Below are 24,550 nucleotides of genomic sequence, written 5' to 3'. Positions count from 1 at the left end.
GAGTATACAATTTAAAAGACTTAGTCAAGAAAGCTTGATGTCGTGGTGTTGCATGGTCATTTCTAAGGGAAATGGAATACCTCATGGGTTGATTACTGGCTTAGGATGCAGGAAAACAAATAATAATGTAGAGCCAGGCATGGTACATCCCGTTAGTAAACGGACCTCACAAGTGTCACACTATGCACTACAGAAACACGGCAAGGGTACGCAGCAAATAGTAATCACACTGTGGCTGGCTCATATACAATGCAGTTAGTCATTCTAACTCAGCAACTGCATTATACAAGTTTGCTTTGGTCCAACTTGTATTACAGAGCTTTTAACCCTTCCCTCAATACTCCCCTTTCCCAAATTTCCAAATAGTTCTAAAACTTTGAAGAGCAGCCTCTCAAATTCTTCTGAACAAGGTCTCTCAAACCACCATGTACCAGCCACCATACTCTCTGCTCCTCTGTCTATTTCTCTTTAGTGATTTCCCCGCAAAGCTTGTCATCACAACTACTAAGGCTGGGCTACTTCCTGCCAGTGAGGGACCCAGTGAGCCCTAAGGGTCACCCTGTGCCCACATTGTCCTGCACTGAGGAAGTGGAGAGACCTCTCCTCTGCTTGCCCTCATAGATGTGTATTCGTGCGACCCTCTGCTACCAAGATCTTAAAGGAGGCTGTCTAGCATTCCAGACTCCTCAGAGGGATTTCTTACTTTTACACACTTTTTCTAAGATTCAGACAATAGTCCATGAGGGTTGCTGAAAAGACTAGTTTCCCAGAGGACTTCATGCTGCCCTCTGGTCTTTACTCAGGCCCCCTGGAAAACAGATCCTGAGGCAAAGTTTCCCTGGTGATGCTTTGCTTGGGAAGTCAGAAAGAGTGAGGAAGAAGGAAGGGAGGAAGGGAAGGAACAGGAAGCACTAATGCACTGGCCAGTGTTTTGCCATAATGGTGAAGAGCTATAGCTGGTCGCAGCGCTGGTATATCCAGCAGCCACTTCTACAGATAGACTATAATGCTTCAGAGCAGTCCGTGGGTATGAGGAAGAAGAGGAAGTTTATCTGGCCAGCTCCCACCTCTTTCCCTTTCTCACTGGTTGAAGTTTGCCCTATGGGGTGGGGCTCCCCACCTTTCTGGATTACATCATCTCAGCGGCTGCTAGGATGTCAAATGCCATCGTAGGTTTAGTATGTGTAGTAGGCCTGTGGTGTACCATTTTATCCAAGTCCGAAAGCGGTGGGAGGAGATAGAAACATGTGGATAAATGACTGGCAGCTGAGGGGGAGGACTTGGCATTTGCAAACTGTAGACTGCTCATGGCAGCAGGGGGGTCACCAGGCCTGGCTGAGTTGGTAGGCTGGGCAAAGCAAGGCTAGTAAGGGGGTGAGGCTGCAGAAAGTGAGAGGCTCCAAGGCAATCTTGAGAGATGCTTAGAATGTGCCACATCACCTCCAAGTCCCTCCCTTCACACCTCCATCCCACTCTTTACTGACAGTCTTGGGAGCATTCAACCCCCCACCCCGCAGGGCTACCTAATTCAGCACAAGACTTGGTTTTCTTTGAGGTTAGTGCTATATAAACACTGTCCATTAAAATTTGACAAGGTGTCAGGTATGAATCGATTATGAGGCCCCTGATCATCTCTTTTTAGCAGAACTGAAGAGTTGATATGAATAGAGTTTTAACTGAATACTATTTCTCAGGGACTTGTTCCAAACTTTCTTTAAAGATGAAGAAAAAAAAAAAAAACCTGACGTCTTATATAATCATCAACATGGCACAATGAAAACTGCTAATATAAATAACTTAGATAACCTAATCTCCATCCCTAAGACACCTCAGCCTCCTTTGAAGAGAAGCAAAAAGGATGTCCAAATGTAAATAAACTAAAATAAAAACCAATACACCCTGAGGGATGGGGTTGTTTAGCTCACACAGTGGAATGAAAAGTGGTTTGTGTTTGTTTGCGTCTTTTTAGTTTGTTTTTATTGTTGTGGTTTTAACTTCTCCATGATTAGGACTCAAGTAATTTTCTTCTTCTCTGTTATAAGTTGCTGGCAGGCTGGTCAAGATTCGGTTTCGTTCTAATGTTTAGAGAAAATGATCTTCCTGTTCCATATTCAAAGATAAAAATATCTCCCAGCTAAAGTGATTGTCAATGCCAGGGCCAGGGCCCTTTTCAGGAATTTCCTTCCTGGACTTGGCCCTTCAACCTCTGAAATAACAATTGTTTTTTAGCTTTTCTGAAATGAAAATATTTACCAACAGGGTTTGATTGTACATCATCGCATCTCCTTCTTCGGTCTGCTGGGGTAGCTCATCAGACGGGCTGGTGGTGAGCAGGGGAAAGGCCAGGAGGAAACCTCTGTGGGCAAAGAAGGAGGGAAGGAGAGAGAGAGCAAGAAAGAGGAACAAGCCCTGACTATTTGACGTGCACACAGGAATTTCAAAACAGGCTGCAGGGCTGAGTATCCAAACGGAGGAAACGTGTATCAGATGAAACACCCATGCTTTGATCTTTCTTAGAATGTAGTTCTTTTTGGCAAAAACCCTTTCTCCTCCATACTCATTACAGAAAGGAACTTGTCGTTGCCAATCAATAAGGATAAAACAATAACAATAGTGTTAACACCTTCCCAATGGGAAAACAGTGTTGGGAACTGTGCATGCTATCTGCTCTTGGCTTGGTTTCATATTTTAAAGGGGATTTGGCAAAATAATTAGATGCTTCTGTCTACCTCTGTTCTATCCTATCCAAACCCTATGCAGCTTAATAAACTGATGTCAGAGGAATTTGGCAGGCTGCTTAGTGATAGCTTCTCAAATGAATGTATAAATAGGGCAGAAATAGCCTTCCTGAAGGATACTTCCTATCTCAATCCCTAATGTATTAACAGTTAATGCTGAGTAATGCTAATACCAGGGATGGTGTGGAAATGGGATGACGTGGTGGTGGGGTAAGGGCATTACGTCATTTGATTGTTTTCCTCTGACAAGAGTGACATCCTCCAGGGGCAGAAAGCACAACCCTGATCCAAAATGTCAACACTCCTCCAGGAACAAGGCAGTTTACAACATGACAACATTTTCATCTGTAGATTAACCTCAAGGACAATCTGCTATTTGCTAGATCTCCCTTATTTTTTGAAACTATCCTTAGACATGAAAAAAAGGATTATCATTTGGTAAGAGAGAAAGGTGAAACTCACTTTGAAAGAGAGCCCATTACATGTCAGGCATTCTGCTAGATGCTTGAAAATTTTATTTCTTTTTGTCTTCATTATAACTTTATCTGGTTCTGTTATTATCCACAATTTGGGAATGAGCAAAGCATGAGTTAAGAAGCACAAAAATTAACCATCTTGTCTAAGGTCATACATCTAGTAGGAGAGAAGCTACCAAAAGAACGATGAGAACAGATCCTATATTTGTCTTTGTAACGGTCACAGTGGTGCACTTCCCAGATGACCCTTTCAGGACCAGCTGTGAAAAGTGTTGGTTGCTAATGGCTCACTGGAGATTCTTTCTTCAGGAATTGCCCTAGGCTAAAGAGAGTGGTCTTGCCAAAGTTTGTGCCCCCTTCCTGGGGGGCAGCCTGGATCCAAAGTCTGAGAGTTACGGGGGTACAGAGAACTGGCCCCCATGCCTCAATTGGGAAGAACTGGGGCCAGAACTCGGCTGAGGCCTTTGTTGTGTCTGTATCACACCCAATGGCTCTCCCTACCCAGTCCTGCTTCCTTGACCACTTACAGACCTTGTCCTCAAACATACTCTCCAATAAACTTTGGCACACACATCTCCATCCCAGACTCTATTTTCTGAGAAGTCTGATCTTTGACAGCCTTCTGGAATGTATATTAAAAATGAAAAAACAAAAACAATTTAAATGCTAGGACATAGAAAAAACAAAAAGATAAACAAACAAATAATACCCTGCCTCATCATTTCAGTATAGTGGCCCTAGTATTGTACACAGGAATATCTAGAAGTGCCACTCTTAATCCAGGAAGAATGTTGTAAATCATAGGATTTTACTCTTTTTAGAACCAAACTGAATGTTAAGGAGACTTTCTCTCCCATCCCACTTCTATCCACCTTCATATTACAATTTAAAAAAATAAATGAGGCTTTGAAAAAGTAACTGACTTGGTTATGGTCACCCAGCTATTTGGTAGATGAGGGCCTAGTGCTGAATCTAAGATGTCACTATGAAACACAGAGCCAAGGTCATATTAAACTTTTAATTTGATTAAATTAGAATGCTTTATGGTACATATTATGTGCAAGAAAGTAATTAACTGAGAAATGTCAGGTTCGTTCATGCCAATTTTAGAGTTAGTGATACATAACTATTGCTTTTACAAATATAATAAAGGAACTTAATATCACGGCAGCAAGCATTATCCTCTGATCAAGTACTGGATCTTACTTGATTCTACCTGTTTTAACCAAGTAGTGTCTTTTACACATAATTCACGCAGCTTTAAGTGATGCATTTTCTCTCCCTGCCACCCTGTGATAATTTTAATTTAAATTTCACCATGTTACATGATAAATTTATTTTCCTTAAAAGGAACAACTTCAAGTGTGCCTTCCAGAGCTCTGGGAGTTCTTTTTCCTTTCAATTAGATTAGTTTATAAATGGGGATCTTGGAAACTGAAAGAAGATTCAGTTGCGGAAGGGAAGACTTTGTGCATGATTCTGATCCCCCCAATACGTACGCGTGCGTGTGCACAAACACACACACCATCCTCCCTCAAGAGGTTAAAGGACCATGGCCTTTTGTTTCGTGGGATGGATTCATATTGCTGGGTTGCTTGCAGGGAGAAAGGACTTTCCGAGCTGTTACACGCTGGATGTGTTGAGAGTGCATGTTTATGTAACACCATATTTTTTAATACAACTGACGGTCTGTCTTGAGATTTAAGTGTGTTTTGACAGTTTTTATGCACCTGTTAATTCAAAGCTCTTAACATATGCCAGTTAAAAAGAGCCAGGCACTAAAACATCTAGCTTTAGAGGCTAAATATGGCTCAGCTGCAATCCCAGGCAGGCAGGCTGACAGGAACAATTCCTTCCTCCAAGATGGAAATCAGCTGTAGCCTCCTCTTGTGACTTGAACAAACCATTTCTAGGTGGGGAGGGTGGAAATACCATTTGATTTCCCAGGGAACAGTTATCAGAGCCAACTCAGGTCTTCATCCATGGTTGGTTACTCTGGATAATATTCTGTTGTGTTCAAGTGGAGGACTCAGGATTTGGAAAGACCTTTATGTTCATCGTGGTGTCTAGTTAGGAGAGCTCTCCATCAGTTCTCTGCTCCACACCTTCCCTTCATACCCACCTACCCACACCCAGCAAAACTGAGGACAGATGCCCGAACTTTTCCAATGCTAACTCCATGGTTTTTAAGAACTAAGGCCATGCATTTCTCTACAACACAAAGAGCAATATTTCTGGTGTAAATAAAGAAATAATTCTCGTCAAACTTAAACAAGGATGATTAAGGGATATTCACTGTAGCACTAGCTAAATGCCAAAAGATAAATGATCTCTCTGTGCATACAAAGTACCTTGTACTCAGAGCTTTAAAGCAGTGTAGAGTGGAAGATAAATAAGCATTTGCCTTTATTGTTCTCTGAGACTCTTTGCTGCAAGGTATGGATTTGATACATTTCAAACATCTGGTACATTTCCTCTTGAGGGTACAGAACAATTGCTGTCCAATGGAAATGTAATGCAAGCTACAAATGTAAGTCTGTGCATATGTAATTTGAAATTTTCCAGTAGCCACATTTTCAAAAGTAAAGAGAAACAGGTAAAAATAATTTTAATCATGTACTTATTTAAGCAATATCCAAAATACTATCATATCAATGTGTAAGCAATTAATGAGAAATTTTATGTGAAATTCGATGTGTATTTTGCACTCACAGCACATCTCTGTTTGGACTAGCCACATTAGCCACATTTCAAGTTTTTAATACCCACATGTAGCAAGTGCAGTTCTAAAATGTTGATCATGAAAATGTTCCAACAAATGGAAAATAACATTTAATGACCCTGGGAATATTACTAGAAACTGGATAATGGCCAGGGGACCTGCAGAGAATTCACCAGCTTCTTCTCTTTTTTACCCTGTATTACAACACATTTCTTTTCATACGATTGTTTGAATGTCCTTCTCAGCTTCACAGTGATGGTCATCAGATTCCAAGTAAATAACTATAGAAAAACAGAACTATTAAAAAGTGGAATGAGTTACCCAGATGGAAAAGTAGATTTCATGTCATCAGAGTATTTGAGCAGAATCTAAATGATTGTCTGCAGTGATGCTATGGTGAAATTCTGTACCATGTGGCTGAATAGCATAAGGTAGTATACACAGCGGCTAAGAGCTTGGGATTTAGAGCCAAGTAGAACTGGGTTACAATCTCACCTCCACTATTTGTGTGGTAGCACATAATGAGATTTAATTGTCCCATTTGTAAAACAGGAATAACCACTTCATGAAACTGTTATGTGAAATAAATGAAAGAATATATCTATAGCTCTCACAATGTTCAAAAAGATATTATGATTATTACAGCATAAGAAAACTGCCTACGGATATCTGGTACTAAAGACAGATGACACATAACATTAAGCATTTAAGACATTGTGTATCGTGTCTCCTTTAACTTCTACAACTACTCTAATCTATCATGGTTATAGCAAGGCCATCAACTGTTAAAGAGGGTGACAACTAGACTTCAGAGTGATTTGTACCAAAAATGATTCACTTCAAAAATGGTGGTTTTGTTATAATTTTAGGAGAAAAGAAAGAACTAACTTTCACTGAGCGTTGATGGTTTTGTTTTTGTTTTTTTCCCTGTTTCCTGTTTGTTTTTTAAACGTACAAAGCACTTTCCGCATCTTATCTTAAAAATCCCTTGAGGTGGTGTTCTTTTTAAAGGGTGAGTATACTGAGGATCTGGGAAGTCAAGGGTGCAAGGTTAACATGTAGTGCGTTAATATGTGCATCCAGACCTGTCCGACTTTAAAGCTCGTGCTATTTCCACTACATGGGAATGGCCAGATTTGACTTTGACTTATCTGCAACTGTCAGTCAACAGTAGAAACAGATAGAAACAGTATTTCAATCAGTACTAAAATACAAATATTCTGGCTCCTAAATTGACGCTGGTTAAAATACATGTCCCCCAACTACCATCATTTACCCAGAAAGGGGGTTAGTGCTGCACCTATGGATCATCACTGTTATCCACATCACAGTCTGCTTAGGCACTGCTTCTTACTGCACCACTGAAACGTTCACCCCTTTGAGGAGCTCACTTCTGATGGAAAAAATACTGGAAATTGGGACACATAAGTTGAAACATATTTCAAGAGACTTCTCTTAGAGCATGCTACACCAGTGTTCTCAGGGCAACACTGGTGACCACGCTAGAGGTGGGAGCCATGCACACACTTCTCCAGAATGACTTTCCAGGTGTGTCTATCCTGATAAAACTAGTTTAAGGTTGATGTCGGGGGAAGGGGCGGGGCGGAGTGGAGTGGCAAGAAAACAGATGTTTAAACACCACCCTTTAGACAATCATTTATGGTTACTCATTATCAGTGCCTTTAGAACATGTCTGCCACAGAAGAAAACAAAAGAACAAAAGTCCCTGGCAGCTGCTCTAAGGTTCTTTGCTTCATCAAGTTCAGTCTTTGTAGCTTTGCAGAGAGAGGTCCAAATAAGAATGTCCATAGTACGGTTGTGATTTTCAGAGGAGTCAAAATTCCTCAGTTTTGATCCTGGGACAGAGATGAACAATCCAGTTCAAACTGCATTTGTATTTCTTATCTATAATGTATTCAATTTAGTTTAAACAAACTTCCGTGTTTCCCTTAGGTGTTCTTACTCCAGAGGAACTGTTTCCACAGATTATATATAATTACCCCTTCTGGTCAAAGGTGAGAAGGAAATTAGCATCACAATGGCAAGTTTTCTCTCTGGGTGTTGCCAGCTCACACACTTCCATGGGTGATTTGAGTGTGTTAAGCCTCCGTTTACAAGCAGGAAAGCTCAGCAGAGCCCATGAGGACAGCATTAAAAATTCCTGATCATAGACAAGCATTTCAGACATTCATTACCACACAAGCCATCAGTGGATTAGATCGAATAAGCCAAATACTTGCAGACCTCAGCCCTGGGGCTGGTTAGACTATTCAAGTAATGCAAAGTCAAATGGGCCCGAGTTACACCCTGCCTTCTTTTGAAACAAGCCAATGAGCCTCTATCTACTCATAAGGGGTGTTAGGATACTAGTTGAAAGACAGTAGGCCCAGACATTTGGGTTTTAGCAGTCTATTTGGTTATAGAAAGTAGGAAGTCATCTAATGAGTCAGCACACACACATACACACACACACAACATTTTTTTAAAATGTGTTAAGTTAGAGGAGGTAGCCTTTTGGGGGGAAGATAAGGGTGCTCTCTCCACTATTCTAGAAGAATGAAAATAACTCATCTTTTTCAGTAAAAAGAAATTGCAAAATATTCTTCCAGAAATAAACATAAAAAACTATACACACACATGAATTTCTGAGATAGATGCCAAGTACTGCTCTGAAACCATGTGAATTTTTCTCTCGTGCATTTGTCAGCCTGACTCCAAACCATTTTATTCTTTCCTCATTTCTCCCCTCTGCTCTGTCTGTTTTTAGTTAGTTGCTTCTTGGCATAGCTTCCGTTGGAGCAGAGAGTGCCTGTACTTTCTTCTTTTCTTCCTCTCTTCTTTTTCTTTTGTTTCCTTTTAAAACTTCTTTTTTTGTGTTCTTTCTCCTGGGCTCTGCAGTGACTCTGCAATAATTACTAAGACCAGAGCAAACAGGAGGTGTCTCTGGAGCCCACTCTGTCCCCCTCCATCAGGCCTTCCTACTACACATAAAGAGCAGTTCAGTGAGGGGCACAGTGACATGTTCACGAATGCAAATGATACGCATGCACGCTGCCCATGACTCACTTCTCTGCAAGAGCCTGCAGCTCCCCCACCACCTTCTCTTGTGAGTGGACTTGCCCAATGACACCATTTTGTGTCGAGGACTTCCTGCAGAGGAATCCTCCAAGCTTCTTTTGCTTTTAAGAACTAGGATTTTGAGACCCAGAGTGTAGAGGTTGCGATATTCATGTATTTACAGAACTCCATTACATTTTATCGGACCTCATTTTTAACTGGCTTTGTCACAACATGTATCAAGTTGTGGAAAAACAGAAACACACTAGCCATGCAGCCACATAGAGACCTGAAAAGAAGATGGTTGTTTTAAATCTAAGTTTAAGCAAACAAGTTTTGTTTGAATATGGAGTAAGTTTTAAAAAGCATCATGAATACACAGAATATAAAATGAAACACACTGTAAGGGCACGTCTTTGTTCTCATTCATTTTGTCTGGGGAGCTGGAGTGGATTTAGCTGGTGTTACTGTTTCTAGCGATGTGTGATCAGGCTTTGGAAAGGACACAATATCAGAACACGCTCATAAGTGTACGTTGGTTCAGGAATGTTAAAAAAAAAAAAAAAGGGACTTCCCTGGTGGTGCAGTGGTTAAGAATCCACCTGCCAATGCAAGGGACACGGGTTCGATCCCTGGTCTGGGAAGATCCCACATGCCACAGAGCAACTAAGCCCGTGCACCACAACTACTGAGCCTGCACTCTAGAGCCTGCGAGCCACAACTAGGAAGCCCACAAGCCACAACTGCAGAAGCCTGCGTGCCTAGAGCCCGTGCTCGGCAACAAGAGAAGCCACCGCAATGAGAAGCCTGCGCACCGCAACAGAGTAGCCCCCACTCACCACAACTAGAGAAAGCCCGGGCGTAGCAACAAAGACCCAACGCAGCCAAAAATAAAAAATTAATTAATTAATTAAAAAAAAAAAAGAAAGACAAGTCAATGCCTTTAACAAATTGGGAGTTACTTAAACTTGAATCAGCACTGTAGTCTAATGAGACAATAGAAATTGGCCTATTTGTTCCTGTCTTACCCTTCCCAAGTTCACGGACATTCAGCTTCTTTGAAAGAATTAACTCTGAAGCATGAAGCCCACTCTGTCTTCAGGTAAAACTTGAAATAAGAAGATTCTTTCCCTCTCTAGGAGCAGATTTTTCAAAGAGACATAGAAACACAGAGGCATTTGTTGATGATGTGCATAGGACTTATGAACAAAATTTAAATCTCCATCGTGTATAGAATTTTAAAAAATAATCATGTTAATTTCAGGAAACAAAAATAAAGGAATCAACACACACAGGTGCAAAGGCTGATGTGGGAGAAAATCATCTGAGGTATAAAATGAGAGATGTGAATTGGAATGACTTGGCTTGGCTACTTGCAAGAGAAAAGTGTTCAGAACTTTCCCTCTTCAAGTATGCAGCCTGGAGAATGTCATTTCAATCACTTCTGCAGTTGCTCTACTGAGTACTTTTGAAATATCCTCTATCTATAGATGAAAGCATCCTCATCAGGGAGGGAACGAGCCTGTGACCGTGTCTACATGATGCCAAACGCTTGGGTAAAAACTGAAACCATTACACCAGTGCCTTGATGCTTTTCAGACACTCAGCTCTTTGGCATTGTAAAGGGAGACAGTTCAGATTTTTCAGTTTTCATTCTGATATTTGTCATTGTGTAGCTATAGTCAATGGCTAGATAAGTGTATGTTTACCAGAAAAAAAGTTTGAAAGTTATATATATGATACGTAATTCAAGAGAAGTAAATTATAGGGAAGATACATAAAGTAAACAGCTAAATCATCGTGCCATGGTCACCTATGTGTCTTTATTATAGACAAACACATAACACGCACAGGTGCAAACATACACTCAAAGACCAATTTTTAAAAATCCGGTTAAGTGAGATTTTCCTTCTACCTTTAGTTATTTGTTGTAATGTTATCTCAATCTTATTCATCCATACGCCAGACAACTCCTATGAGAATAAAACTTTGCAGAAGTACATGACTTCTCTTTGTAAATCTGCAAACCATTTTTCTTTCTATCACTTGAAATATTGTCACTGTGGTTTCAGTTATAGGCAGAGTATATTTTAAAGGCACTGCTCAAATCCAGAATGCTCTGAGCCTCTCTGTTATTTTAGTGATCATATGGTTGCTGAAATACAAGACAATTTATGTGCAAAAAAAAAAAAAATCCCAGCTTCAGTTTCTAAAATATACTTACTTTTTTTTCAACAGAAAAAAAAATTTTATCCAAAGAACACATGATTAATATTCTTACGTTAAAGGATTCAAAATCAAGATGAGAATAAATATTTTGTGTTTTGGTAGCATAATATATTTGCCAACAGACTTACCTTAATGTCTCTTAATTGGGAGATGGGGAAATAAGGGAATGCATTTAAAGTGAAGAACCACTTTACAGTTGACTTATTTAAAATGGATATTTAATGATTTCTAAAACATTTTCTAAAATAAATGGAAAAGAAAATGTTTAAGCTATTTGATAAAAGCTGCTTTCAAAAGGCACATAGCATACTACTAACCTTTTCCCTGAGCCTGCCGTTCTCCAGAAATTCTCCTAACTATAAGGCACGTTCATAAACCCCACACCAGTAGAGACATACTTGTCACACCCAATCTTGCTATCTTCTTAGTTATTCATTTTACAGGAAAAATTCCTCATCTTATTTTCTAAATTTTTAAATGCAACTTCCTCTAGGTAATATGTACATGAAATGGCATTCATTTCCAATATATTAAATGTCATAACTGAGGTCATCTTAAGATTAGAAAGAATCAGTGTTTTCAAAACAATACACTTGAATTATCTGTGCAAAGACATACATGTACTTAATTAAGGTTGGAATTGTATAGGATTATTTATAAAGTTATAAATTACATTGTTCAAGAAAACACTTGAAATGGGCACTGAGAAGCCATATAATTAAATAAAAATTGAAAACCTTTGAACATGTCTAGATTGGTGTAAATGGCTTCACAGACATAGATTTCATGTTTTCATTTTAATAGCAATAAAATATTTTGTTTATGTATACTCACTTTAAAACTCAACTTGAAAAGCATGGCATATATAGCATTTATGCACATGTTTACCATATATTTAAAGACAGATTTTAATGAGCCATGACTGGAAATCCATAAAAGTTTGCATGTCAACACTGGCTCCATTTTAGAAAATATTTTAGAAAATATTTTCCTTTCTCTATTACATTTCTAAAAGTATGAAATGTTTGGTGAATGTGGAGGATAAGACAGAAGAAATGCTTTAAATAAATACATAGATTCTGAAGGTGCACTTTCTTTCTCCCTTTCTTTCTTTCTTTCTTTCTTTCTTTCTTTTTCTTTCTTTTCTTCTTCCTATTGAGAACAAGAATAAATAGATTAGTAGTTTAGTGCAGAGGATAAATTATACAGAAACTGAGATGGTGGCTGTAACATCACTGCAGTGATAATGTATAAATACTATTAGCTCCGTGTTCCTCTATCGCTTATGAACATTTAGAAAGTATTCAGCATGTTTGCTGGGTCAGATAAACTGTTGAAAGTCATTATTTGTCTATTTTTCAAAACTTCAAAATTTAGTGCTTTGTAATTTTGAACAAGGAAATTTAAACTGGTTGCAAGTCAAATGTTATAGAAAACAAACACAAAAACAAAAATCAGAAAGAAAGGAAGAAAGGAGATATAAAATGAGAATAATAGTATGGAAACAGAGGGAGAAATAATTTGGGGGGAGGGCAAAAGGGACAAAATTAAGATCAGAATTGAAGGGGTCTGATAAAAGAATCCAACATAAACTTAAAAATATAGAAGCAGAGTAAATATCGCAAAATGCCCTTAACAAACCCCAGTTCTGCAGGCTTTTCTGCTGCTACACAAAAGTGTATTTTTCAAGAAAATTGGTTACAGCAGTTACTCGTGCCTTCGAATAGCAACAAGTAGAAATAAGGCAGGACGTCTAGAGGGGCTCTCCTTAGAGCCGCATTCCCTACCTTTTCAATCCCTGCCAGTTCTCCTGCGCCAAACCATATGGAATCCATCTCACTCAAGGACACAGACGAGGAGAGGGGCTTCGGGAAACCAGGGCTGCTGCAGGCGTTTTAACGGCATGCCACAGGAAAGTTTTATTTCCAATTGATTGGTTACAAATCAGATAAATATCGCTTCTAATGAAAGCAGCTTCCAACCGCTGGAAATGTTATCTATAGGAGTCTGGGGTTTATCAAAAGTCAAAAGTAGCTTTAATCACATCAGCATGCTAATTACAGGCAAACAATAAAAGCTTTAAGAAATGATTGTGCGTGTTTTATTACTATTGACAGTCACTGAGGTATATTTATTTCGGGAGGTAATTGTCAGAAGACTTTCTCCAGAAAGACTTGTTTGTATAATTAAGTGCGTGTTATGCAAGCTTATCTACTGATCTACTTCTGCTAGTTATGTAGCTCCCCCAATGCCTCAGAACACAGAAGCAATTAAAAAAGAAAGGCCCAGGGAGGTTTTTCAGTAGTTCATTTGTGAAGGAGGAAAAAATAAAGACCTAATGTACTCTGGAAAAACAGAATGTACTAGAGTAAGAAATGTGATCAGTCACTAAAACATAAAGGAATAAAACAATAAAGGTAAGTTGAAAACTCTTCACAATCAGTGATGTAAAAGTAGGAAATAATAAGAATGGACATTTTCATTTGGAGGAGAAGTTGGGGGAGCAGGAATTTTCTTTTTTGTATACAAAATATCATTCAATAAAATGGGGTATTCCAACCTAAAAATATATGTGATGAGAATGAGACAAAATGGAAAATAACAATAAATGGCTTCAGGGCCACTGGTTTTATTATTTTATTGTGGGTTTATTACCTAATTCCCAAAAGTGCCTAATTTACAAGTAAGAGCCTAAACTTTTGGTAACATCATTTCAAATCTGCACAGACACACGTGCTTTTTCATCCAAATGAACAACAAAGGTAGATTTACAGTTGCCGCCCTGAGCTATTTTTTTTTTTTTTTTTAGGCTAGACCACCTGAAACATATTTTAAAAAAAATATTTCCATCTTATTTCTAATGACAAACTGCATTGTGACTGGACTAAAAGAGGAAAAAATAAACCTTTCAAACTATGAACTATTTTTGTGCCATAAAGAATCATTCAACTCTAAAAGGGAAAAACCCTAATTTAAAAGATATCATTATTATATCAAAAGGTGTTGGACTGGATTTAATTCTTTCCATTCCAACATATTGGCCTCAGTTCAGTTTCCACCTCATTCAAAGCAATTAAAAATGTGGCAAACCCTTGATCAATTTTTTACCCTTAAATTGGGTCGGTTCTGAAGTTGTCACATTTTAATGGGTTCAGAGTCAGTTTATGCAAGAGACAATCAAATGTTTGCTTTTAAAAGTCCTATAAAAAGTAAGAGCTTTTAACCTTTTGAATGCATTAATAAAATGCTAATGGCATCATGGCCAAGACCACATTTGGAGGTTCCCCAGAACTCCAAAGGACTGTTGTGAAAACAGAATTTTAATCAAATGATCTGTTATTTTAATGGCCACTTACAAAACAGGAGATTTATTGAGAAGCATAAAGTTTGTTTGCATGAGTGAAAGCAAAGCTTTTAAGAATTACCTTCTTCTGGGTTTTTTTTTTGCCCCAGTTCCTTACAACATAATACTACCAAATATTTGTGAATTGTGACTCAAGCCTGCAGTCTTATTTCTAGCAGAAAATAAAAGGGAGGCTGGAGAGCAAAAAAAAAGTGGTGCCAATTTGTCTGCCCAGGCTCTGATTATTGGATGCAGAAAATTTTTTTTTTTCCTTTCAGGGGAGAAGGATTTGGTGGGAATGTTTCTCCCTTCAGGGTGAGATATCTGATATCCATTCCGAGACCAATCATAAGGCCAAACTTTCATGCAAACTGCACAAGGGAAAAAAATTAGGTCTTTGGGTAAAATTCTCATCTAAATTTGCAGCAGATCCCTAGTTTCCGCTGGGCAATTATGTCTCTTCTTACCATTTCTGATTGCAAAACACATTGATTTTTTTAAAAAGTTATTTCTGATAACTTGAGAACCTTCGATCCCTAGCCCCCTCCCCCAACTCTTCGTCCTCTCTTTTGAGTCTCTGTTCCTCATTTCTGTCTCCCCCGTCTAGAAGTGCTATCCAGTGACCCCTGGTGCTGATTAAAGTTTCTCGGGTGACCCCTGAATGCATTTTATTACACTGGCTGGTCATAAAACCTGCTTAAACTGCTGGCTTATCCAAACTCCTGCCTCTTCTGTGGAAAGCCCTACAGTCAGTCCAGCCTCAGGCAAGGAAAATACAAACAAGCAAACCAAGGAGGGCAGAGAAGGTTTGAACACAGACTTTGTCAATACCAAGGAGCCATCCGGCATAGGGGAGGGGAAAACTTAGAATGAAGACAGACACTCACAAGGGTTCTGGAGGAAATCAACTTAATACTAGTGTAGGTGGGACATGGAGAAGTAGAAACATGAGAAAAGAGAGAAAAAATTAAAACCGTTTGGTGTTTTCTTTTCCCTTAAAATGATGTCACAACACTGAAATAGCTTACAAGGTGAAAGGTAAGCATCACTAACACAGGTCAGCATAAGACATCTCTGAAAACAACATACTCCTAAAACGGATCCCAGGAAAACATTTACTCAGCTTCTGGGAGCAACACAAGGAGGTTAGAAGCCTTTGTATGTTTATGTATTTACTATATCTAGGTAAAAATATGTATTGTTATATTTACATGGCTCAGGAGAAGCCAACTTACAGTGAGGTTTAGTTTAGCTGTTTATTTTCCTGGGCTGCTGAAGGGAGGCAAAATCTATAAGATTCACAATCCTGCCTGGATGGAATTTCTGTGGCAGGGATAAGGCATGCAATGCTTATAGGGGAGGCCAGAGAAATCAGCGTTCGAAAGGAGAATGGTGTTATTGCGCATCAAAACCTATCAAGCTCTGGGTTTTCCCCTGGGACTAAAACTGAACATATGCGTGTGTATCAAATCCAATTTAAAAACTGTTTTGAATTTCATTCTCATTCGTGAAATCTGAAAATAAATCGGTAGGGTCGGTTCTCAGCCTTAAGCCAGAGTAGGAGGCTACAGTCTGGAAGTCTGCCGAGAGAAGTCCGTCTGTTCAGTTCTGCAGGTAAGGTGCTACCTGTTGCCTTGCAGGCAATGGGATGAAGATCTGACACACAGAGTTAGCTCCTGGCAGCTGTCCCACCAACCACGGTAGAGATCCACAGAGGCAGGAGAAGAACACACTTTTCCTACTGGTCAGGTTCCCATTTCAGTGACACTGAACCTGGATGAGATCCAGACTCTGCTCAGAGCCGTTGACATTCCTAATGTCCAAGTGACAAGCCCCCCGATTGCTGGGCAGTTTTTCAATACTTTGGTCATTTTCACACTAGCTAGAAATCTTTAAGAAGGTAAAATCAAGGGCCCATAGTGAATCATTAATGACTATTTAATTGCATCTTGTGATTAAAAAGTGATTTGTGATGGTTACTCTTGACATCATTTTCTTTGTTCATGTGATTTTTTAAACTCTTAGAAAATGTATGTCATTATTTTCCCTTTTGTTCAAAGAAATACAAAATAACCATGAATTCAACTCCTCTGTAGACCAGAAGTGTAGACCCTTTCACCTGTTTATACTTTTCATGTAGTCACTAAGCAAAAGTCAAGCATTTCCCCAAAGATACTATTAGTGGAAGCTGGTGACTTTGTTAATATCTAGAATGAACTGGTGAGATATGCTTTATTTATCTAATTTAATTGATCTAATGTAATTCATTCAGAGAGTCTTCATAGTGAATGATAAATCTGATAACCAATGACATTCATCAACCATTTTTATTTTTTATATGCAGCCCACATTACACCAGGAGAGGAGTTTGATACTGTTCCTGCTGTTGCTTGCCTATCTACTAGGCCTGGCAATTTACAGATGTAAACACTTTACTTCTTACTACAACCATATGGAGTAAATATAATTATTCCCAGTTTGTAGATGAGGAAACTAGGGCTTAGAGAAATTAGGTAATTGCCCAGCTTCACATAACTAGTGAGTGTTACAGTCAGGAATGTGATTCTGGACAATCTGACCCTCTGCACTGACTTGGGCTCCAACTCACTCCTTAACCAACATCTCTTCATCAACTTTGCTGGGTCCCAAACAGAGTAAATAGAAAGGAAAGATCAGGGAAACAAACAAATGTACAATTGGCTGCTTATTTTATTTTTCTCAATATATTAGGTCCAGAATATATATGAATCCACAACTCAAGGTTATTTTCTTCATGAATACTTCCTGAGTAAACTAACTTACTCTCCACTTGATAAATCTATTTCTCACCTCTCCTTTCCTCAGTGGAATCTAAATTTCTTTTAAATTCTATATATTTTAGTTGCTTACATACAGTATGTCTTCTTAAAGGAAATGATACATTTTTCTTTAAATGGTGGATAGTTTAAGTAGTTAAAAAAAAAAAAAAAAAGCTTGTTCCATGCTTTCAGACAGAGGATGTAAGAAAGGAAAGTGGGTGCCAGATGTGCCAAAATGCTAAATAGTTTGGAGTTCAAGTTGAAGCTGGGAAACAGAGAGGGTAGATAGGTCAAAGTGGTAGTCAGCCTTCATGTATTTGACTAAAAAAGATGGTGAGTAAAGTGGTGGGGTGACAGAGTCTAGGAAGTTAAGATATAAAATGACCTAGTAAACACTTCTTGGAATCTAGCTTAGAACAAGAAAAGTTATGTGCAGGAAGATATTCACAATAGCAAAAGTTTGAAAACATTAGAGCTATCCAAAATGGGGAAAATAAATAATTAAATGCTGACATACACACTGTGCAATATTATTACAACTACTAAAAGTGGTAACATAATATAAAGTGAATAAATTACAAGTGTCATTACATTGTTTTTACTCTAGGTGAAATGTATGTACAGATGAATAAAGATTGGAAAAGAATGCATAGAAACTTTCAAAGTTACTTTAACAAGAGTATTGGTTTAGGAATTTTTTTCTCCCAATTGTCCAAAGTTTCTGTAGCATTGTTATACAGTACATTATATACAATATAATAAACAATAATATATTTACTATAGTGCACAGTGACAAGCACTTATATGTGTAGAAATATTTGGGATATTTCTCTATAATATTTCTATAGCCCCATTATTTTCAAAGGACATTTGATTTATGTAAATGTATGTATATTTATAGAAATTATTAAATTGATTATATTTATACATTTTAAAGTGATATTCTTAATTATTTTCCTCTTTTTCTTGACATCTCCCTCCACTTTCCTCTGTCCCCTTCTCACCCCCACCCCAATAATCTAAAAAGTATTCACTATTGAAATCCCAGGGACAACACAATAAAAATTTGTCACTTATTTCAAATCTGATGAAGGTAAGGTGGTCCTCTTCCAATTTGTAACTATATCATCTGGAACATATGACCTTCAAGATCACTATACAAGAAAAGAGTTTTTAATTATTTTGGCTTGCAGGTGACACACAAATTCTACTGACAGACCATTAGCTGAATTAGTCACAAAGCCCAGCTAAACTGTAAAACAGGCTGCAAAATCAAGGCAGCTCATGGAGTATGTAGTGAGCACTGTCATTGTGACAAATAGCCCGTTTTCTCCTTCCTTTCCACAGTCAATGTCTTCTCAAAAGAGACAACAAAAGTTCTATTCAGGTGCTGCCTCCATCTCAGAGTCCAGGATGTAGATTAGTATCTCCATCAAGACTGGAGAACTTTGAACTAAATACCCAAGTCATCTTCATACCCCAACCCTGATGCTCAAGATGTTAATAAATAATGGGACAGTAAACACCCCCCATTTTGAAAGGGAAGAATGGAAGATACACTGCAGTCACTGGTCCTCAGAAGTTCTGAAGTCCTCTGGGTAGGCAATATGAAGTCCTCCTAGCTGGCATGGGGATGTGTGTGTAGGACAGCACCTTGGTCAGCCCCCGGTTCTGCTCTCTGAATCTTCTCTGTCCACTGTTCTCAATAACCTTTGTTTTCCCATCTGAAAGTTCTTTTTTGAACATCCTCCTTGTCTACACCTGAAAAAGTCATTTAGGGAATATACTGTCCTTGGAACTATATACCTTTCTCAGTCTACTTTCTGCTTGCAGAAGTTTGAGGCCCTAATTGCCTGGGTTTTTTTAACAGATTTATTGTGATATAATTGATATATAAGTTGCCCATATTTAAAATATAATTTGATAGGTTTTGGCATATGTTTACATTGAGAAATCATAGTCAGACAATAAACATATCCATCACATATAAGAACTTCCTCAAGCCCCTTAGAATTCTTCTCCACCTCCCCTTTCTGCCCCCCTCATCCTTAGGCAATAACTGATCTGCTTTCTAGGTCATTTCATTCTCTAAAATTTTATATACATGGACTTTACATACAGTGTGTACTTTTTATTTTTGGTCTGTTTTCTTTTACTCAGCATGATTATGTCGATATTCATGCATGCTGTACAGCAGGCATGAACATCTCATTCCTTTTTATTACTGAGTAGTATTTCATCATATTCCCCTGTTAATAGATATTTGGGTTGCTTCTAGTTTTCAAATATTACCAATACAGCTGCTATGACACTCAAGAACAAGTCTTTGTATGGGAATATAAATTTATTTGTCTTGCTTAAAAACCTAAGCGTAGAGCAACTATGTCATATGGTTGCTGTATTTTTTTTTTTTTTTTTTTTGCCATACGCGGGCCTCTCACTGCTGTGACCTCTCCCGTTGTGGGGCACAGGCTCCGGATGCGCAGGCTCAGCAGCCATGGCTCACGGGCCAAGCCACTCCGCGGCATGTGGGATCTTCCCGGACTGGGGCACGAACCCGTGTCCCCTGCATCGGCAGGCGGACTCTCAACCACTGCGCCACCAGGGAAGCCCTGGTTGCTGTATTTTTAAGTTTCAAAATCCCACCAAGCTGTTATCCAAAGTAATTGCACCATTTTACACTTCCACCAGCAGTATATGAGAGTTTCAATTTCTCCACTTCCACAACACTTAGTATGGTCAGTCTTTCTAATTTCAAACTTTCTGATAGGTGTGTAACATGATCTTCTTGTGGTTTGGACTTATATTTCAAAAATGGTCAATGACTTTGAACTTCTTTCTGTGTACTTATTTGCCATCAGCATCTCTCCTTTGGTGAAGTGTCATTTATACACTTTGGCCTTTTTTGATTGGGCTGTTTCTTTTTTTATTGAATTTGGAAAGTTCCTTCTATATTCTGGATATAAATCCTTTATCAGATATGTGATTTTTAATCATTTTCACTCAGCCAGAGGCTTGTTTTTTCATAGTAGTATCTTTCAAAGAGCAGAAATTCTTAATTTTGATGAAGTCCAATTTTTCAATTTTTTCTTTTGTGGATCATCCTTTTGTTTTGTTTTCTTTCATTTTTTTTTTTTTTTAATTTTGGCTGCACTGTGCAGCATGCAGGATCTTAGTTTCCTGACCAGGGATGGAACCCGTGCCCCCTACATTGGGAGCATGGAGTCTTAACCACTGGACCACCAAGGAAGCTCCTGGATCATGCTTTTGATGTTATATCTAATAAATCTTTTCCTAATTGAAGGTCATAAAGATTCCATGCATTGCTTTTATTGAGTGTTTTATAGTTTTAGGTATTACACTTAGGTTTATGATCAATTTGAGTGATTTTAATATGTATATGGATGGAAGTTATCCCTCCACCATACATACACATATGGATTTTCAATTGTTCTAGCACCTTTTAACATTATGAATTGTCTTTCTTTATCTCTAATAATATTTCTTGCCTTAAAGTATCATTCACCTTATATAATCACTGCTTTCATAATTTTTATCAAATTTGTAATTGTTTTGACCATTATTTTTAGCATTATTTCTTTTAAAAATTTTCTGTCCCTCCCCTCCTCTCTTTGGGGACTAGAATCACGTGTATATTAGGTTGCTTAAAATTATACCACAACTAACTGAAGCTCTGTCCATCCTTTTTTCAATAACTTTTTTTCCTCTCTGTGATTCAGTTTGAATTGTTTATATTGCTATGTCTTCTAATTCGCTAATCCTTTCCTCTGCAATATCTAATCTACCATTAATCCTTTCCAGTGTATTTTTCATCTTTGACATTGTAATTTTCATTTTAAGAAGTTCAGTTTGGTTCTCTTTTATATCTTCCATGTTTCTGATTTACATATTCAAGCTTTTCTCTAGCTTCTTGAACATATAGAATGTACTTATAATTGCTTTTTAAATTAATTTATTTTTTTATTGAATTATAGTTGATTTACAGTGTTTTTTAAATTAAATTTTATTGGAGTATAGTTGATTTACAATGTTGTATTAGTTTCTGCTGTAGAGCAAAGAGACTCCTTTATATACATATATATTTTCAGATTCTTTTCCTATAATTGTTTCAATATCCTTGCCTATTAATTCTGTCATCTGTATCATTTATGATTTGATTTTGATTAATTGATCTTTTTTCCATATTATCAGCCATTATTGGTTGCATGCTTGATAATATTTGATTGCATACCAGACATTGTGATTTTCACTTTGTTGATGGCTAGGGAGTTTTTCATTTGTTTGTTTTCCTATAAATATATTTGAGCTTTATTCTGAGACATTGTTAAATTATTTGGGAGCAGTTTAATCCTTTGGATCTTGCTTAAAGCTTTGTTAGACATAGTGGTGTTGAGTCAGGGACTAATTTTTCCTTATCTTGAGACAAAATCCTTCTGAGTACTCTAATCAAAGCTCTGTACTTATGAGTTGTTTTCACTCTTGCTCACAGGATTTTCCCTCTAATCCTTTCAGGTGCCTTTTTGCTCAGTCTTGGGTATTTCATTACATGCATGTGTTGATCATTAGTTAACTGAATATTTGAGAAGAACCCTCTACAGATGTCCAGAATTTTCTCTTTGTGCAGCTCTCTTCTCTCTAGTACTCTGCCTGCAAAATCTAGCCATGTTTTCACTACCCAGGCTCCCATCTCTGTCTTCTCAACTCAGGGAGACTGCCATGCTCCACCTGTACTCCTTCATCTGTGCCCTGATTGGAAACTTTTTCTGGGCTTTAAGTTGGAACAATTGTAGGGCTCACCTACTCTGTCTCCCATTTCTCAAAGATCAGTTTTCTTCATTGCCTTATGCCTAATGTCTTGAAAATCAATTTTTTATATATTTTCTTGGTTTCTTAGTTGTCTTATGTGGGAGGGTAATTGTTTTTGGATGGTAAGTAGAAGTCTCCATATCTTGATCAAAATCTCACAGTTGGTCTAAGCTACTGGTTTCTTTGGCAATGTAGTTCCTTAAAATCTTGGTTGGCTTAACACTTAAAAAATGTAGTAGGCTTTTCATCCACTTGCTCAGTTTCATGTGCCAGTAACCACACTGTAAATCTTATTGAGGCATAGTTTTCAGATCTGCTTTATGTCTTTGCTTTCTTATCTCTACGCTTGTCTTTCTCAACTTAATAATAGCCACCTAAAGGCTTTCAGGCTTAAAAGTGAGAAATCTGAATGTGATCACTTATGCCAACAAGGACCTTAATTTTTTTTTGTTACTATCTTACACTTTTTGAGGTTGATAAGCAATCAGTTTTTCCAACCTTGTATGATCCCAAATTTCTCATCTCTGTAATCCTTCTAACTTCTGCTTGAAAATTGGCCAATTTTTTTCCTGAGTTCATCACTTTCTTATAAGATTCTGACAAAAGCAATTAGCAGTAGCCAATATTCACTACTAATTGTTGTCTTTTCTAATCTCTTCTGCTATGCATGAGGTCTGGCCTAATGCCCAAGTTACCACGAGTGATCATTTTACCTTTTCTTTTTCTTGGGGATGGGGGTGGGACACTGGATAACATCAATTTCTATCTTTCTTTCCTCTGATGTCAATTTTCTCACTGCTGGCTTCACACTAATATGAAGCATATATTTTAGATTTTTAATTTCAGCAACATCTCATCTCAAAATATTAATCACTGGATTAAGATAATTAATGTAGCTACCATAAGAGAAAAATGCCAAAATCTCTAAGGCTTAACAAAATAAGTTTCATTTTCCTCATGCAAAGTTTAATGTAGATTGGCAGTCTTCCTCAGACTTGTAGCTATGCCATCTGGAACATGTAGCCTCCAAGTTTTCCAAGGCAAGGGAAGAGAGAAATGCAGGAAACACATCATTTCTGAACTGCCTCATTTTTCCTCTCAGTCCATTGGTCAAGATTGTCATGTGGCCCCAACCTAACTCCAAAGATAGTTAGGAAATGTTAGGAAACATAAGAAAGTAATTGGGAGAAACAAGGGGGACATAATGATTAAATAACTCTTCCACAGCATGCTAATAACTTTGTATTGTACCATTCACATTTTCTTTATGGTCACATCCTTCCAAATATAAATGTATTATATATAGAAGGATGTGCAATGATAGGATTATGTGTATATAATATATGATAGCTATAGTTATATACATATAATCTTATCATTGTATATGTGTACATAGATATAAAACCTTATCATTGTTTTCTAAAAATAGAATCATATTTATGCTATTTTATCTTTCTTTTTGTTTAGAAGTATCTACTGGAAATCTTTCCAAATTAACTTCTAGACCTGTAGTTCATTCATTTTAATGACTCCGTAATATTCCCTGGTGTGGTTGTACCATAATTTACTATTTCTATACTGAGGTATATTTACTTTATTAGCTCATTTTTTGTCAGTATCAACTGTGTTTTAGTATATTTAATCAAATGAAATTTATTTCTGGAAATTAATGGCTTTTCCCCTCTATGGGATAGATATTAAAGAGTGGGATTTAATGGGTTGAAGTGTACATGTTTTGTTAATTTTAATACTTTGCCGGATTGGTGGTCATAAAGGCTGAAAATATTCACATTTTCATGTACAATGTATAAGAGAACCCATGTCTCCATGAATGTGACAATAGATGTTTCAATACATTTTAGTTTTGTCAATTTAATGGGGAGTAAAGAGAATTAGGGAAATGCAAATTTAACTAAGAATATCTTAATATATTAATTGGCCATTTGGTTGCCTCTTCATATTCTTTGCAATTGAGATTCACATGACATTTTTGTCAAGTAGTAAGAACTTTTCATTGTCATAGTAAACATCTGGTGATCTTCTGAATTGCAAGTATTTTTCCCAAATCAATTTTATAAATGTTTATAAAATTTTATAAACATTTTGGGTATATTTCTGCATAATATAAAATATTTAATATTAAACCATATGATATATGATATTTTGTCATTCAAATATTTAAAGTTTAAATTAAAATTTTAATTTTAAATTAAAAATAAAAGTTTAATTTTCATATTACCAAAAAGTCTTTTATACTGCTGAGTCTCTTCTGCTCCTTGATTGTACTTGTTGTGTACTAGATTTTCTTGCCATATTTTATTTTTTTTTACTTATTTAAGGTTTTAATCCATATGGAATTA

Source organism: Delphinapterus leucas, chromosome 1 (assembly GCF_059928025.1).
Source record: "Delphinapterus leucas isolate spDelLeu-1000000601 "Yukka" chromosome 1, BTC_Dleu_Yukka2, whole genome shotgun sequence".
In the NCBI taxonomy this organism is placed as follows: domain Eukaryota; kingdom Metazoa; phylum Chordata; class Mammalia; order Artiodactyla; family Monodontidae; genus Delphinapterus; species Delphinapterus leucas.
This window is presented reverse-complemented; position numbering follows the sequence as displayed.